Genomic DNA, 18,446 nt, shown 5'->3' on the forward strand with positions numbered 1-18,446 from the left:
TAGTTGGACAAAAAAATGACGGAAGGGAATAAATAGTTTTTATTCTTCGAAATAAAATATTGAGCAGCTGACGTCGACATGTCCTCACATACTGTGGAAGCAAGTATATTTAGAACCAGCCTTTTATCTTTCAAATCCAAATTTATTCATTTATGGAAAGAACAGCTTCGAAATTACTTTATCAGCTGACTGTTATTGGTCGATTAAGATTATTTAACAAACGTTTGTGTTGTGGGGGCGTCTTAGTATGTTACCAGTTATGAATGTTAACTGTGTCCTGCTACTTTGACAAAGACTCATCAGAATCCATCAACTCAGTGGCAGCGGATTAGGGTGTTTTCGCGCTCCACTAGAAGACAATAACGGCTAACCGCTGGCACAACCCTACTAGAGGCATGCAGAAATGTTTCGAGCAGTAGAAAGGAATGAATGCTACGTGTGTGGCCTCAAATGGCCATTGTTTGAAGGTGACTACAACTAATTCAACACGTTTAGCAAATATACATATAAGCAGAGTCAATGTTACACCTTTTAACTTTGCCAAACTTGTTATCAACCTTTCGTAAGAAACATAACTTTTGGTGCTTTTTAACGTGAAATAGTGGTTATTGTAGCACCGCATGCAATCAATGGGGAAATGCACGGTTAACTGATTAAACCCCAATACTTTTATAACTCTAATTAATGACGTTTAGATCACAGAATGGTTAGATTCAGCTCCTTTCAACACAATATACTTTACACCTTTTTTCCCTATTTTAATTAATTCAAGAAATCCGCAAAATTGTAATAAACAATTTCTTCTAAAACTCTGTCTCAAAATACAGTTCTCTCACGGCTTCTGTAGCGCACACTTTGATAGTTTTGTAACAGTCATTACAGTACATTTCTTTAATACAGGCTCAGTGACGCTTAACTTCAGTTCATCACACAAATTCCCGAAGATTTTCGCCTTGCAAGTTACTCTGTTTATATGGTTATTAACTTCGCATTACAAAACGTATTTTTTCATCTGAAATCGATATTTCCTACTGGCCTTTTCATGGATTTTATACGTACACTTTTCGACTGTGATTGGGTTACAAATTTGTTTCCACACTCACACAACAATTTTTGATGAATTTTATTTATTAATAAATTTATTTTACTAACTTATATTATGTTCCGCATATGAAACATTAAATTTAAGTTGCCAAACAATGGTTTAATCATTCATAACTGAGCATGATTTGTTTAAATTTTTTGCCCTATATTATCTTTTTGAGTTCGATTTAGGAAATTGTCCAATCATCATTTAAAATAAGTTACTTTGTTTCACAGAAGTAAGAGTGATAAGTCAGTAATAGACTGGTATCTAATATCTAATACTTCACTATTTTTTAACTCATCAGTTATATCTCAACACGACAGTGTCCTCCTCAGTTCAAAAAGATGTTTCTGAACTGATCGAGTAAATTGAAACTTGTCACTTTTGAAGGTGGAAACAGTTGCGCGTGCACCGCTAATATAAATAGGTCCTCAGTAATGGGAGAAGCGTAATTCTTTTTTGTCAAACTTGGTATGTCTCTTTATGTTCCATAATTTAACCGCTCAGCCGGCCGGAGTGGCCGAGCGGTTAAAGGCGCTACAGTCTGGAACCGCACGACCGCTACGGTCGCAGGTTCGAATCCTGCCTCGGGCATGGATGTGTGTGATGTCCTTAGGTTAGTTAGGTTTAAGTAGTTCTAAGTTCTAGGGGACTTATGACCACAGCAGTTGAGTCCCATAGTGCTCAGAGCCATTTGAACCATTTAACCGCTCTCCTAGAACGTACACGATTCGCATATTAAGACACCTCAGCTGGAAAGGTTATGTTGCACTAAAAGCGACAGCCAGTGCAGTGGATGTTGTAGTGAGAGAGAAAGAAAGAGAGAGGGTGTGTGTGGGTGTGTGTGTGTGTTTGTGTGTGTGTGTGAGAGAGAGAGAGAGAGAGAGAGAGAGAGAGAGAGATTGAGCCGTTGAAGGAGAGTGAACACGCAGAGTCCAGTCCTGAATTCCGCAGCCGTGACGGCGCTCGAACGCAGGACGGCGAGTACGAAGGCCAGTCTCAAGCCGGAACAGTGGGCGCCCAACGCCTTCCGCCTTCACCTGCAGACTCAGCTACTCGGCGTCACACTCCCACTTTGCAGCACCTTCGTGATACAGAGGTGCAGTCTCCGTTTCGCCGATGCATAGGACGAGAGCACTATACAGATTTAGCTTGTACCATATACTCTGAAGAGCCAAAGATACTGGTTCACCTGCCTAATATTGTGTAGGGGCCCGCGAGATCGCAGAAATGGCGCAACACGACGTGTCATGGACTCGACTAATGTCTGAAGTAGTGATGGAGGGAAATGACACCATGAATCCTGCAGGGCTGTCCATATATCAGTAAGAGTACGGGGGGGGGGGGGGGGTATCGAGATCTACAGCACGTTGCAAAGCATCCCAGATATTCCCCATAATGGTGGCCAGTGGAAGTGGTACACTCAGAAGAGTGTTCCTGAAGCCATTCTGTTGCAATTCTGGATGTATCGGGTGTCGCATTGTCCTGCTTGAACGAATGCAGGTGATCAGACATGATACTTACGTACGTGTCACCTGTCAGAGTCGTACGAGGGTAATCCCAAAAGTAAGGTCCCATATTTTTTTGTAAGTACCTGTTTATTTCTACAATGGTTTACATCAGTATACAGATTGAACATCTAGCTATTTTTCGACATAACCACCATTTCTGTCGATGTATTTTTGTAAACGCTGTGGCAGTTTTTGTATGCCCATGTCATACCAGCTCGCCGCCATGCTGTTCAGAAAATTATGAACTTCTTCTTTCACCTCGTCGTCTGAGCTGAACCGCTTTCCGGCCAAATGTTCTTTTAACCTAGGGAACAGGTGACACTCACTGGGCACCAAGGCAGGACAATAGCGTGGGTGGGTGATTATGTTCCACTAAAACTGTTGCAGGAGAGCAACGGTTTGCCCAGCGATGTGTGGGCGAGCGTTGTCATGGAGAATGTGTACGCCCTTGCTCAACATTCCTCTTCTACGGTTCTGAATTGCCCGTTTGAGTTTTTTCAGAGTCTCACAATACCTGTCAGCGTTAATTGTGGCTCTGAGCACTACGGGACTTAAGATCTCAGGTCATCAGTCCCCTAGAACTTAGAACTACTTAAACAAAACTAACCTAAACACATCACACACATCCATGCCCGAGGCAGGATTCGAACCTGCGACCGTAGCTGTCGCGCGGTTCTAGACGGTTCTGAAGCGTCTAGAACCGCTCGGCCAACCTGGCCGGCCGTTAATTGTGGTCCCAGCGATTCAGCTCCGACGACTAGGAGAAAGAAAAGCATGGCTGCGAGCTGGTATGGCTGGTCGGCTCTGAGCACTATGGGACTTAACTGCTGAGGTCATCAGTCCCCTAGAACTTAGAACTACTTAAACCTAACTAACCTAAGGACATCACACACATCAATGCCCGAGGCAGAATTCGAACCTGCGGCCGTAGCGGTCGCGCGGTTCCAGATTGTAGCGCCTAGAACCGCTCGGCCACTCCGGCCGGCGGTATGACTTGGCATACAAAAACTGCGACATCGTCTTGCATCGACAGAAATGGTGATTATGTCGAAAAATAGCTAAATGTTCAAGCTGTAAACTGATGTATAACATTGTAGAAATAAACAGCTCTATGTACTCATAAAAAAATAGGATACCTTACTTTTGGGATTACCTCGTATTTAGATGTATCAGGGGTCCCACATCAATCCAACTGCACACTCCTCACACGATTATAGAGCCTCCACCATCTGGAACAGTCCCCTGCTGACATGCAGGGCCACCCGCTCGATACAATTTGAAAAGAGACTCGGCTGACAAGGCAACATGTTTCCAGACAGCAACAGTCCAATGTCGATGTTGACAGGCCTAGGCAAGGCATTAAGCCTCGTGTCGTGCAGTTATCAAAGGTACACGAGTGGACTTTTAGCTCCGACAGATCGTATCGATGATGTTTCGTTGAATGGTTCGTATGATGACACTTTTTGACGTTCCAGCACTGAAATTTGCAACAATTTGCGGAAGGGTATCACTTCCGTCACAATGAACGATTCTCTTCAGTCATCGTTGGTCCCATTCTTGCAGGATCTTTTTCCGACCGCAGCGATGTCGGACATTTGATGTTTTACCGGATTCCTGATATTGACGGCGCACTCGTGAAATGGTCGTACTGGAAAATCTCTATCGATATCCCGGAAATGCTGTGTCCCATCACTCGTGCGTCGACTGTAACACAGCGCTCAAACTCACTTTAATCTTGATACCCTGCCATTGTAGCAGCAGTAACCGATATAACAACTGCTCCAGACACTTGTTGTCTTATATAGTCGTTTCTGGCCGCAGCGCCATATTCTACCTGTTTCAATATCTCTGTATTTGAGTACGTATGCCTACACCAGATTCTTTGGCATTTCAGTGTAGTTCTATGTTAGAATACGTTGCTGTTTTGCCCCTGTTACCTTTTTTATCAACTCCTTCCGTATTGATATTTTACTTTAATTGGTTCTGCCTTACTTGCAGTAACTTTCCTCAGAGGAATAGCTCTTACTTTCAACTACAGAGCCATACGAACTGAGGGGCTTCTGGTCGTTTCCAGAGGACATCACCGATCCTTACCTGGTCGAGTGGTAGCCTAAAAAACCGTGGGTAAGAGGGATGGGAGGGGGATCTACGGAGAATCAGTAAAACAAATGGATATGGTGTCTCAAGAGTGAACTAAAAGAATGGTGCCTTGACGTGTGGCAAAAGGAGTTAGATTAGAGACTACATGAAATTCTGGCAAGTGTGGAAGAAATGCTTAACCTACATCACTTGATTCCCAGAAGAGCGATATAACGTGTTCGAATTGAGCATGACCCGAGATCAAAAAATTAGGAAGGACGTACGTTACACACGTATCTTACCCACGGTTTTTTAGGCTACCACTCGATACATGTAATGTGGCGGGTACATGTTTATTTTGATTTTTATGGCCGTCGTCAACAGTATGCGATATGACTTACCACTCTATTCTTTTGTGATCACAGTTCCGTGTCTCAAATTGATACGTCTACTTCTCCCCACCATCGCTGAAAATTTGCATCATCACGGGAATGTCTTGTGTAAGCCTGCCTGCACTGCTTGTTGAAAAGTCGAGTCCGGTAAATAATTATTTGTTATGCGTTTTCGAACATTATTGTCATCCGCACACAGCAACACTAAAAAAAGGCGAAAATTGTAAGATAAATTTTCTTTCAGATATTTGAAGGAATGCTACAAGGCTGTGTTCTTCCCTATAACAGTTGTTTGCTGCTGTAGTATGTCTGCTGATAGAGATGTAATTGCCTATTCTAGTGTTTCGGTCTGAAGATCGAAACTGAACTTCAAATGACTTATCGAATAAATGTTCCATCACATTATTGATCGCCGTTCTGCTGTTAAATGAGTCACACAATGTTTTTCAAAACTACTTTTCGTCCATGCTGATGCAGTCCTATTAAAGACAACAATAACGACTCTTCTGTGGGGAGATTTACAAGTTGACATATGCGAGAAAGAAAATATGCACTCATTCTGCAGCAGCTTTATCTCGGAAAATGCCTCTATCGAAATCTAAGCCCTTCTGTAAATCCATGTATTTATCAGCATATTTTTAAATGTCACTATATTAAATGAAAGCTGAAGATTGAGAAATGCCGTGTGTGAGCTTGCATGATACGCGTCGTCTGGACCTACTGAGAGGCATATAGCGCCTTGAATCCAAATGTCTAATGAAGTTACGTAATGGAGTTAAGTTTAACACAATTTTGATAGTAAAATGGCCCTAGCAGGCACCAACACTTCTACCTGAGGGGCTACTGGTTATGAAATTAAATACATGTTCCCAGGTAATTCGCAGTTTCATTACGCGTTACTGTTGGTGTACAGATTAATAGAAAAATAACAACATGCAAGCTTTTTAGTCAGCCAGTGGCTGGTCGTTTCGCTTGGAAAAATGCTGATGTGACATAGTGTTTTTTCACTAGTTCTCAGGACGCCTCTTTCGGCCTGTTGGCGATGAAATTCCTCCCATCCTGTCGTGGCGCCAGACAGTCGCCTCTGCACCTGTTGGTAAAAAACGTCACACAGGACGTCTTTTGTAATGGGCAAACAGGTTTCGTGAAGGGATCATCTCCCTTGCCAACGACAGCGATATATACTTTCTAAACATCGTGAATATTTTAGATAGTAAGTATTTTTTTGTTATTCATTGTACTCTTTACCAGTGAACTTCAATCGATGTTTTATTTTCTGTTTCATTAGTGATGCAGAAGGAAAATTGGCGACTTGGGCAGTCTTCGGCCTCTCAGTCAGCTACAGCAGCCACTGGTCATGTTCGCCTCTCGGTCGACGGCCACAGATACGCAGAGCATTTCCGAGAGCGTCAAATTCTAGCTGCGTCGATTTTTGAGAAATAAAAATGTAACAATAAATTATAAACTTGCTTTGTATAGAATCATTCTGGATGAATTTGTATCACGAACTGGAACTGCACAGTCAGATTACATCCACGTTATACTCATATGCTGTATGATATTACGTTGAAGTTACATTACGGTCATTTGTACAAGGAGATGCAAATAAAATGTTGTGGATTGTTTTAAAATTATCTGAAGATTTGAGTTTTTTTCTTTTTTGTTTCTGATGTGTGGATGGAATATCTATCTGAATTTTCCGGAAAGGATATAGTTAACTTCTAGTTCGGATACTTCTATAAAAAGTCAAGTGCAGTTTCAAGCAGTTGGTAACAAAAGTCGTCGCAGGTTTAATTTCACACAAGTTGGCAACGCAAAGCCTCTCTGGTGTTAGAAAACTACGATAAGGGAACTGATGTTGTGTGAATTACCTTGGACTAGACCACAGTGCTGAAGCTTTAAATACTTTGGTAAACTAAGCCTTTTTAAACATCTTGAGACGAATAATTAAATTTTGGCGAGCGCATTATAATATACTGTGTGAGGTCCAATAAAGTTAATCAGATGCAATCACACTGATTTACTAATCAACTCAAGGATCTCAGATGAATTCTTGTTATGTGAATTTACTCGCAACCCGAAATTAAAATACAACACATAGATCTCCGGATTCAAACTCACATAAGTAACTGCAAATTAAGAGAGGTAGTGAGTTACATCTTTGATCACATCTAGAGGCAAAAAAGTGTAATGAGCGTATGGCACTGTTCACCGGGAGGCCCCATCTACGGAAGTTCGGCCGCCGAGTGCAAGTCTTATTTCAGTCGACGCCACATTGGGCGACTTGCGCGCCGGTGATGAGGATGAAATGATGATGAGGACAGCACAACACTCAGTCCCCGAGCGGAGAAAATCTCCAATCCGGCCGAGAACCCAACCGCTTGCGTGAGATGCGGGCACGTTACCACCCAGCTAAGAAGGCGGAGATTTAGAGGTAATAGGAGGTTAACTCAAAATACGAAAAAGGTATTCTCTCGCGAATGCAGCATATTAAGATATGAAAGTTAAGTAATCGTTGGTAGTGATACCAACAAGGATAAACAATATTACTACGACAGTTAACTGAATTGAAACTGGAGAGTGATTTATTGATCTGATCCCCATATAATGCACCAAGAACCTGACTACATTGATGAACCTCTTCGGATGCAGGTGAGTTATAGTCTACATGGATGTATCGAGGGTGTCCACTGATCAGCCAGAGCATTACGACCGCCTACGTTATAGCCGATATGTCCACCTCCGGCACGGATAACAGCGGCGACACGTCGTGGCATGGAAGCAATGAGACCTTGCTAAGTCGCTGGAGGGATTTGGCACCACATCTGCACAAACAAGTCAAACAATTCCCATAAATTCCGGGGAGAGGGCCGATGAGCTCTGACGCCACATTGAATCACACCGCAGATGTGTTCGATCGGCTTCAGATCTGGCGAGCTGGGGGTCAGCACACCAACTGGAACTCGCCACCGTGTTCCTCGAATCACTCCGTCGCACTCCTGATCTTTCGACACAGCACGTTATCTTGTAGAAAATGCCATTGCCGTCAGGGAACTCGATCGTCATGAAGGGGTGTACATGGTCTGAAACCAGCGGACTATATTCCCTAGCCATCATGATGCCTTGCACGAACCCCACTATACCCATGGATACCCAGGTGAATGTTCCCCAGAGCACAATGGAGACGCTGCAGTTTGTCGCTATCTCGCAATACCAGTGTCTAAAAGCTGTTCCTCTCGAACACGACGGATTCGCGCCCTGCCATCGACATGATGAAGAAGGTATCAGCATTCATCAGACAATGAAACCTCTGCCACTGCACCAACGTCCAGTGCCGATGGTCATGTGCCCATTTCATTCGTAGTTGCCGATGTCGCGTTAACATTGCCACATGCATGGGTCGGTGGCTGTGAAGGCCCATCGTTAGGAGTGTTCGGTGCCCTGTGTTGTAAGTAGGCTGTTTAGGTTTTTTTATTGGTAACGCCACCTCTGTATGAAAATCACTGGCTGTGCTGTGGGCAGTCTGTGTCTGCTTTGCATTGTTGTAATACTCGCCATTGTAGTGTTGGGCAGCGGCAGCTGGATGTGAACAGCGCGTAGCGTTGCGCAGTTGGAGGTGAGCCGCCAGCAGTGGTGGATGTGGGGAGAGAGATGGCGGAGGTTTGTAATTTGTCATGAACTGCTACATTTATATTTGATGATATCAAGGTAAATACATTGTTCGTTCTCTATTAATATCTTTCATTTGCTAACTATCCCTATCAGTAGTTAGTGCCTTCCATAGTTTGAATCTTTTATTTAGCTGGCTGTAGTGGCGCTCGCTGTATTGCAGTAGCTTGAGCAGAGAAGATTTTTGTGAGGTAAGTGATTTGTGAAAGGCATAGTTTAATGTTAGTCAGGGCCATTCTTTTGTAGGGAATTTTGAAAGTCAGATTTGCGTTGCGCTAACAAAATATTGTGTGTCAGTTTAAGCACAGTCATGTAAAATTGTTCAAAAGGGGACGTTTCAGTGTGTTCAGAAACTCTTGTACTCTGCCCAGCATTAAAGTCTGCTGTTAGTTCCGCCACAGTTCGCTGCCTGTTCAGTCTACCCAGCCTACGAGGCCGTCTAATCTCACTACGCCCGGACGAGGTTTCACTCTGTTTTCGCCACGTGTTGAAGACACTCAACACAGCAGTCCACGAACTCCCGACAAGTCGAGCAGTCCGAAATGCTCATACCGAGCATCCAGGCCATTACAATCTGTCCTCGGTCAACCTCAGCTATATCGAGCACATTCCCTATTCGGCACACGCACAGCACACTCAATGATACTACATGCACCTTGCGTGTGTCTGACTAGCAGTTGTTCCTCGTAAGGTGAAGCTGCAATTGCCCGAACGAGTTTATAGCGATGGAACGTCAGTAGTAATAATGTTATGGCTGTTCAGGCTATATGAATCCATAATAATGATTTCACAATGCAGTAATCCTAACGATGAAGGTCGTACCATTGCCCTTTCGGAATGTTTCACTTGCTTTCAGACCAGGGTAAAGATAGGCATCAGCAGAAGTGGGCCCCCTTACTCCCATCTTCCGAGAATTCACGGACATCCAATAAAGCTTAAAAAAACTGGCTGTGTTTTCGTAGGAGGGGGGGGGGGGCGAGTTTGCCAATATTGTTCCTTAGTTGCTGACATCTGGCGCTCGTCGCACCGTGACGCCACACCTCAATACATTTGCCATGCGTACCTGCTCTGGCCTAAATCTGTGCATCGTACTAATGCGTTGTCTGCCAGTAGTGCCACTGGACGTCAGATTGGAGAAGCATGTGTTTGTGGCTCTACACTACCAGCCGTTAGTATCAACTTATCCATACTTTTCTTGTAACTTCCTAAATGTCTTGACGAGGCTTAGCAATGACAGTTTCATTCATTGACTCAGACTGATCAAAGATTAACCCTAGGACGCCCAAGCCTTTTTTTCTAACTTGGATGCCAAAGGGGGGGGGGGGGGGGGCTTCAGCGAGCCCACAGGTATTAAATAAGTTTACTGACGAAAAATTACAACTTTCAAAATGGTTTATGTATTTTAACTAAGGCATCGGTTTAATAATGTTGTTAATTGTTATAAATATTGGATTGAGTGAATAAAAAATTGACATATTACAAAACAAAATACAGATGTGTTCATATACAATAGACTACTCTGAGTCCTCAACTTCAAGGCAAGAGATACACTTCACAATTTTTTCTGAATGTGTGTTACACACATGTTTATGACACTGTCCACAATACTGTTTTGGTTTACTTAGATTGTTGTACTTCTGCTTCTTTGTTTTAGCTTTTCTTACACAAATATGGCACCGACATTTTCCTGCATGAGGCTGACGCGCTTCTGTTGTCACTTCTTTGATTTTCTTTTGTAGAATAGTCTCCATTGATTGAACAATTTGGTTAGATAACTCTCTTGCATTGGCACTTCTTTCCTCTACTTGCAATTTCACTAGTTCCAGCCCAGCTTGCAGAAGATTTTGTTTTGTTTGTTCTCATTCCATCTTGGATGTTGCTGGATGAATATTGTGGTGGCATTGATAGCACAAATGTCGATGAGAGTGTATGTCCACTCTTGCAGGTGTACATACACGCCATTTGATCAATGGTATCAATTCCACCTTTAGTGGAATCATGATACGCATTTATCTCTGTTTTATTCTTCTCTCCTCCAACAGTGCCTTTATCTTGGTGCATTGTTGACAACATCAGTAAGTTTTTACTTGGTTTCGTTTTTGCTGTGTAGCACACCAGAGTTACTGGAGGCCTACATGTTGGGAACTGCACTAACACACTGAAAGTTTACAAGATAAATAACAGGTGACTGCATCAACAATCACTTCCTCTGAAAGTAAACAGATTGTTGTGAATATCAAGAATACCAACGAGAAAGTAACTTGCATTGTTGTAGAGATGAGAAGTACGAAATCCTACTAAGGGAAATTTTCTGTAGCATGGAAATCTAGGGGGGGGGGGGGGGGCGGGGGGTTGTTGAACCCATAATAAGTTTATTTATTTTTTCTTTCAAAGCGGGTATTTTCTATAAAATATATTGACACTAACGTTTCATAAAATAGCCAACAAACAATAACTCAAAGGGAATATGTAGTATGAAAGTTACTTGGGCAAAAGCAGTGGATATAAAAAAATTATGGGTTCAACGAACCCCCCTCCCCTTAGGCGTCCTAGGGTTAAGACAGTGGAGTAGCATCTGCGAAGAGTGGGGTTCAGATCGACAGATGGATTTATCGGATTTCTATCAGTAGCTGGAGGCGAACGTCTGTATGATTACACTAGAGAGAACACGACTGATTTTCTCGTCCAGCGTTGTCCACACTGATCATTGCTGCGTTCATAAGAACTTCATTGTCGACAGGGCTAAGTCCAAATCTACCGAATTTCCGCTTCAATTACCATACGACGTAAAAATCCTTGGCAGTATATAGTGGAAGTTCTAAAGGCGCTAAGTGCCAATTTCATTAAAAATGAGTTATTGACGAATAATGAGCCACGTGCCAATGCCATTTCCTTGCTAAAAGCGTTGTGTAATCTTCCTACAGCAAGTAGCTGAAATCATATTCGCAGATGGCTCTTAGTGTATGTCCGTGTCGTCTGGAAATTGTAGGTCGATGTGCCTGCCACCTAGCTTGTGAAGTTCTGCACTATCTCTCATTTTCGCTCAATCTGTCTACAGTGGGGGTATTGCGTACTTCTACTAGTAGTATTTTTATGCGCCTTCTCAATTAAAATGAGGGATTATGAGTCAGAGAAAACGAAAACACAATCCAAGGCTTAATGGTGAAGAGCTAAGGAGAAGCCAGAAAAGAAGTTACCATCTGAGTTGAGACAATGCGTTCACGATAATCATTTATTTATACACCTTCCAAATTAATCGGAAAAAACTAAATCAAAACATTTTTGTCACTCCTTAGAAATTCAATTCAAGAAAGTACTTTTCAAATCAATGACTTTAAGATTATAAGCAGCTGCCGGTAAGAATGCAAGTATACCGCTTTTAATGTGAAGAAGACTCCCTTCCACGCATTTTACAAGTAACGTATGAACACTCAAGGTATGCATTTACTTGTCCCATTGAAAGTTTGGCCACTTTTAGGACTTCATCGTGACTGATGTACTGATCCTATCGAGAGTTGAAAACAATATTCGATAAGCATCACTGTTCCAAATGAAAATGAGAAATATCCCAGTGTGTACATGAAGATTTTGCAACATATTTGGAATTACTTCAAGGCCAATTGAAACGATGGTAAAGAGGAAAAAAGAAGGAAAAGCTTTTTATAAAGATATGAGAACATGTAAAGCTATGAGAAGGGAAGAACGGAATGACAATTCGTTTCGTCCTATAGAGAACAAATCAAAGAACATATTAATACACTACCTAGGGACCTAAGTCATTATAATAGACTCAAATTACGGAATTACGGAATTTGAATATCCACAGGTTTATCAAATATCATAGTAGTAAGGTGACAAATAAATTGTATTGTCAGTTTTTCCATAATGACTTTCCTCAACTTTCCTTTCGGAAAGCTCGTGTAAACACAAAGACTATGACCGCTACAGTGTAGCGTGGGATTAGAAAGATACGAATTAATAATTTGGCAGCTCGAAAAATGCCAGCTATTGCTGATATAATTGGGAAATCATGGCTAGTTGGTGGGTAATGAAGTTTAAGTTATGTGAGTAGGGTTAGTCTGAGTAAACCGATTCTAGGTTCGTTGTGCTGGGATTCTTCTGTTAGACGTGCATCTGGGGCGACGGGAGGTGGACAAAGTCCGTTTTATGATGAAACCGTATCATCAGAAGTAGTTTCAGAGCTTACAGCACCTTGCTTCGTTGAATGGAGCCCCTCCATGATGCAGTTCCATGACGAAGGGAAACGCTGACCTAAGAGTGTTGAAGTAAAAAAGGATTCTGCCAATAGTCTTGGAACAGTTCGGCCATACTTGTACTACTAACGAGTTGTGACATGAGTTGTGAATTCAAGTCTATTTGTAATCTGGCAATTAAACCAGATAATCTTTCAGAAAAGTTGAATAGTTCTTCTCTGTGAAAAGAAATTTTTAGGGAGGACTTTTGGAAGAAGTAGGGAGTTCTGCCAGCTGAAGGTAAAAGCGAGCATAAAGATGGCGGAACCCTCTCGGTGGCCATGAAAAACAGAGACAAAGTTGGAGCTGCTTCAACAAATTTAAAAAGGCCTGAAGTAGCTTTCTACCCCATTACATTACCAGACAATGACGCATGCGCTGTAACTATAGGCTTACGCCGAGTGTTCAAACTACCTAAACTCATATATTCGAATATGTGTAACTCTCGGTAACTTAGTTTGTAAAATTTCAGCATTCATGTTTGTGCTACTGGTGATAGGATTATGTTTGGTATGAAGGACAGTTCTCTCAAAGTGGGAACTAAATAATATCTTGTCTACTTCATGTTCTTATTGGTCCTGATAGTCCTCTAACAAACAAAAAAGAACTGTGTGTTTGGAGTGATAAAAGTTGTGGGCAAATAAAAAACCGCATGATGACGTCCTCTACAAGTTTATGGTCAGTGCAAAGTGTTTAAAAGAATCGACCAAAGTTCTTAGTGGTCGACCACAGTTTCGATTATTTGGAACAGGATTTTGCTCTGATCGAGAAAAAAATCGGAATCAAGTTGTAACTGACTTTGTCTCAGTTATCACAAGTGCAAGGTCTACGTGGCCTTCTATTACTGTAGAAATGAGAGGAAAGTTTTTGACTTCGATAAAGCATCTGCAAATATTATTGACTCCAAAAAGTTGAAGATATCAGAATTAGTGCGGCTTAGAATAGAGAATGACAGTCCTGGTGTCGCGAAATAAGAAAGCATTCAGTGAAGTGGAAATATAATCAATTGTAAGGTTTGGAACGAAACTCGTAGCGTATATAACATACTATCCATTGAGTTAGATTTACTGATGGTGAGCAAGAAATCACAATTTAAAAAAATTAAACAATTTATTGCTTTCTATGATTGACTATCTTGATAAAGGGAAGACGGGAACAAGAAATTATATCTTGATCTGTGTGAAAAATAACTGTCTCTTTTTGTTTTATAGATTTCTTGTTTTATTGTTTACAGTATCACGGAATTTCATAAGCTGTGACATAACTTAGTGTTCGATAATGTAACTGAATTGTACTTCAGTAGGTAACTCACTACAAAATCTTGATAACATAGATCTGGTTCTGTGGTATTTACTACGTTTGTCCTAAATAAATAAAAACCAATATATATAATCTACGTTCACTCATTTCATCAAAAAAAAAAAAATGGCTCAAATGGCTCTGAGCACTATGGGACTTAACTTCTGTGGTCATCAGTCCCCTAGAACTTAGAACTACTTAAACTTAACTAACCTAAGGACATCACACACATCCATGCCCGAAGCAGGATTCGAACCTGCGACCGTAGCGGTCACGCGGTTCCAGACTGAAGCGCCTTTAACCGCACTGCCACACCGGCCGGCTTCATTTCATTAACGTCTATGGTTGCAGAGTGTCTCAAATACTTTTACTCCGGTTTCTCTGTTTCTCCATAACTCATCAGGAATAGTCCACTCCCTCGTCAACGACTGAAGCGACTGAAGCCCTTGAATTTGAAACAGATGTATAATTCTCATAACTATTATTTTAAAAATTCATTCTTTATTTTTAGTTGTTATGTGCTTATCCTACAGAATTTAATTTAACAGGGAAATTTTATTCTTGGTCTAATTTTTGTCTTGTTTCCTATCGTTTATAGTATTCAGTCGTAGGAACACTGAAGAGCCAAAGAAACTGTTACACCTGCCTTAATATCGTGCAGGGCCCCTGCAAACACGCAGAAGTGCTGCAACACGACGTAGCATGGACTCGACTAATGTCTGATGAAGCGCTGGAGGGAAATAACACCATGAATCCTGCAGGGTTGTCCAAAAATCCGTAAGAGTACGAGGGGGTGGGGACCTTTTCTGAAGAGCATGTTTCATGGCATCCAAGATATGCTCAATAATGTTCATGTCTGGAGAGTTTGCTGGCCAGTGGAAGTATTTTAAATCAGAAGAGTGTTCCTGGAGCCGCTGTGTAGCAATTCTGGACGTTTGGGATGTCGCATTGTCCTGCTACAATATCCCAAGTCCGTCGGAATGCACAATGGACATGAATGGATGCAGGTGATCAGACAGGATGCTTACGTACGTGTCACCCGTCAGAGTCGTGTCTAGACGTATCAGGGGCGTATCTAGACGTATCAGGGGTCCCATATCACTCCAAATGAAAGGCCCTCACCATTACAGAGCCTCCATCAGCTTCAATAGTCCCCTCATATGCAGGGTCCATGAATTCATGAGGTTGTCTCCATACCCGTACACTTCCACTTGCATGATACAATCTGAAACGATACTCGTCCAACCGGCCAACATGTTTCCAGTCATAAACAGTCCAATGTCGACGTTGACGGGTCCAGCGAGGCGTAAAGCGTTGTGTCGTGTAGTCACCAAGGATACAGGAGTGGACCTTCGGCTCTGAAATCACATATCAATAATGTTTCGTTGAATGGTTTTGCAAGCTGACACATGTTGATGGCCCAGCACTGAAATCTGCAGCAATTTGCGGAAGGGTTGCTGTTGAACAATTCTCTTCAGTCGTCGTTGGTCCCGTTCTTGCAGGATATTTTTCCAGCCGCAGCGATGTTGGAGATTTGATGTGATACCGGATTTCTGATATTCTAGGTACACTCGTGCCGGAAAGTCCCCACTTCATCGCTCTTGCGCCAACTATAACGCCACGTTCAAACTCACTTAAATCTTGATAATCTGCCGCTGTAGCAGCAGTAACCGATCTAACTACTGCTGTCTTATATACACGCTGCCGACCGCTGCGCCTTACTCTGACTGTTTACATATCTCTGTATTTGAATACGCATGCCTATACCAGATTCTTTGGCTCTTCAGTGTATATTCGTCAGTAACTGTTGTTGTGTCGATCTATTCTTGCCAAAGTTTTATTTGTTCCGGTAATTTCCATGTATTTCGCCTTACTGTTATTTACATTTAGACATTATTTTTTACTGTTTCTGTGTATAGTTCTGCTCACATACTCTGTATTCTTATGGTATTGGACTAAAATCAGTTGTTCATCTGCAACTGTAGTAAGCACACAACATTACCATTTATTTGGAGCCTTACATTTTTATAGTTTTTCTTCCGAAACTGTAGAGCTTTTATTTTTGTTTAAATTTGTATTATGATGGTGAAGTGTGACATCTCTAATGCAATACTTTTTTAACTTAAACTCTGGGTTTTAAATATTAGCTAATTTCATTTTTTGATATATAATTTCTGCATAATGTTTGAGCTCAGTCTGTTGATTTTGAATTGATTTCCGCTCGTTTTACAGACTTCGCAAAATTACCGGCTAAAGGTATTCTATCAAAAGCCTTTTCTACATCCGCAAAGACCAAACGACGAGGTAAAGCTCGAATTGATTTCTTCTCAATTATTTCTTAGAGGCAGAAGATGCTATCAGTTGTTGGTCGTCAAGTTCTGAAACCTACATTTCTTCAGTTTCCATTTCATTATATTCTTGTTCTAAACATTTTCAGTGAGTCGTCCATAAAATCTGCTGAGGTCACTGATAAATGTTATGCTCTTTTCAGTTTTACAGTCGTGTTTTATTTCTTTCTTATGTGTTGCTAGATTACAATCTGACTCCCAGTCATTTAGTTCATAAGCTCCGCGGACAAACAGTCACCCCAGTGCGCACGCACAGATGAATCGTTAAGACCTTACAGATGGCTCAACGATCGAGTCACGTGGTCAAACGCGTGCGCTCTGCATCTGCGTCAGCATAAGGGGGCAGCAGCAATGAGTGAGGCATTATTGTTTCAAGCATATATTGCATATAAATTGCGGTAAATGTAAAGACGTGTGAGAGCGGCGAAAAGAGGCAATCGTGTTTGGCAGTGCCATGACCATCCGGTGTGTGTGCTGTTGGCGTTAGTGTTTCGCAGCGTATATTTCAATGTGTCTGCAAGCAGCGGTGTTACGCATGTAGTTACGAAACAAGGCGTCAGAATTGTGATCGTAGAAAGAACCTGACTGAGAGGGACCAGAGACGCGTTTCACGGCTTATGAGCCAAAATCGCTTCCAAATCTAACAGCAATTGCTGCAGGCAGTAAATCAAGGTCCATCCCCACCTGCTAGCGAGAGAACATGCTGCCGGACGTGCATGCAATGAACATTTAGAGTCGGTCACCTCGCAAGAGGCCATTGCTCACAAAGGCCTTTTGCCTTATTATATGTTAATTTACTTATATTTTTGAGAGTGAAAGCATATTGATTACTATTAGTAATTGTGATGAAGAATATCAAAGAGACTGATTACAAGTGGATGCTTGTGTTGTGTAAAATGTCTTTGACGCTGGAGTCGTCTTTGACTGTACTCAGTCGGCAGTTAACACTTGGTGTGTGTTGACGGTAGAACAATGTGCAGGTCGCCGTCTTAAATAATTTTGAATTATGTTACTATTTTTTTATATAAACTATAAGAAGAAACTACATTCGAAGAAATGGTATTTGAAGCACCAAAAATGAGGCAAACACATTGAACCAGGTCATTTCTGCAGCCGACAAAACTGCAATTGTGGAATCATACTTCGACTAGACAATATCGCCTTGTAAACATCTAACGGGAAAGGTACTGACACGAAATATGCCAAATTTGGCCGGCCGGAGTGGCCGAGCGGTTCTAGGCGCTTCAGTCCGGAACCGCGCGACCGCTACGGTCGCAGGTTCAAATCCTGCCTTGGGCATGGATGTGTGTGATGTCCTCAGGTTAGTTAGGCTTAAGTAGTTCCAAGTTCTAGTGGACTGATGACCGCAGAAGTTAAGTCCCATAGTGTCCCATTTGTGTCTCAGCCAGGATACCATATTTCAACTGGGCTCATCAAGCTGCCCATCTTCAGTGGGCTAGAAATCATCGAATGTGAAAATTAACTAACCGCGGAAAAGTAATATGATCTGAAGAATCATGTTTGAGCCTGCATTCAGATGACGCACGTCGTCGACTGTACCGAAGGCCAAATAAAGCATTTTATTCTGAATGTGTGCACGGTCATGGTGAAGCCGAGGGTGAGTCTGCGAGGTTTTGGGGGTCTTTTTGTTATCAGTAATTGGTCCCGCTGATGTGACCATCAACGTGAACCAGTGTGTTTATTTGAACATTCTCAGTGATCACGTCAAGATCTGTTTGATGAGTATGCTATTGAAACCCCTGTTTTTCAACAACAGCAGAGTTCATCAGTCGGGAAGAATACGTGAT

Source organism: Schistocerca americana, chromosome 8 (assembly GCF_021461395.2).
Source record: "Schistocerca americana isolate TAMUIC-IGC-003095 chromosome 8, iqSchAmer2.1, whole genome shotgun sequence".
Classification (NCBI taxonomy): domain Eukaryota; kingdom Metazoa; phylum Arthropoda; class Insecta; order Orthoptera; family Acrididae; genus Schistocerca; species Schistocerca americana.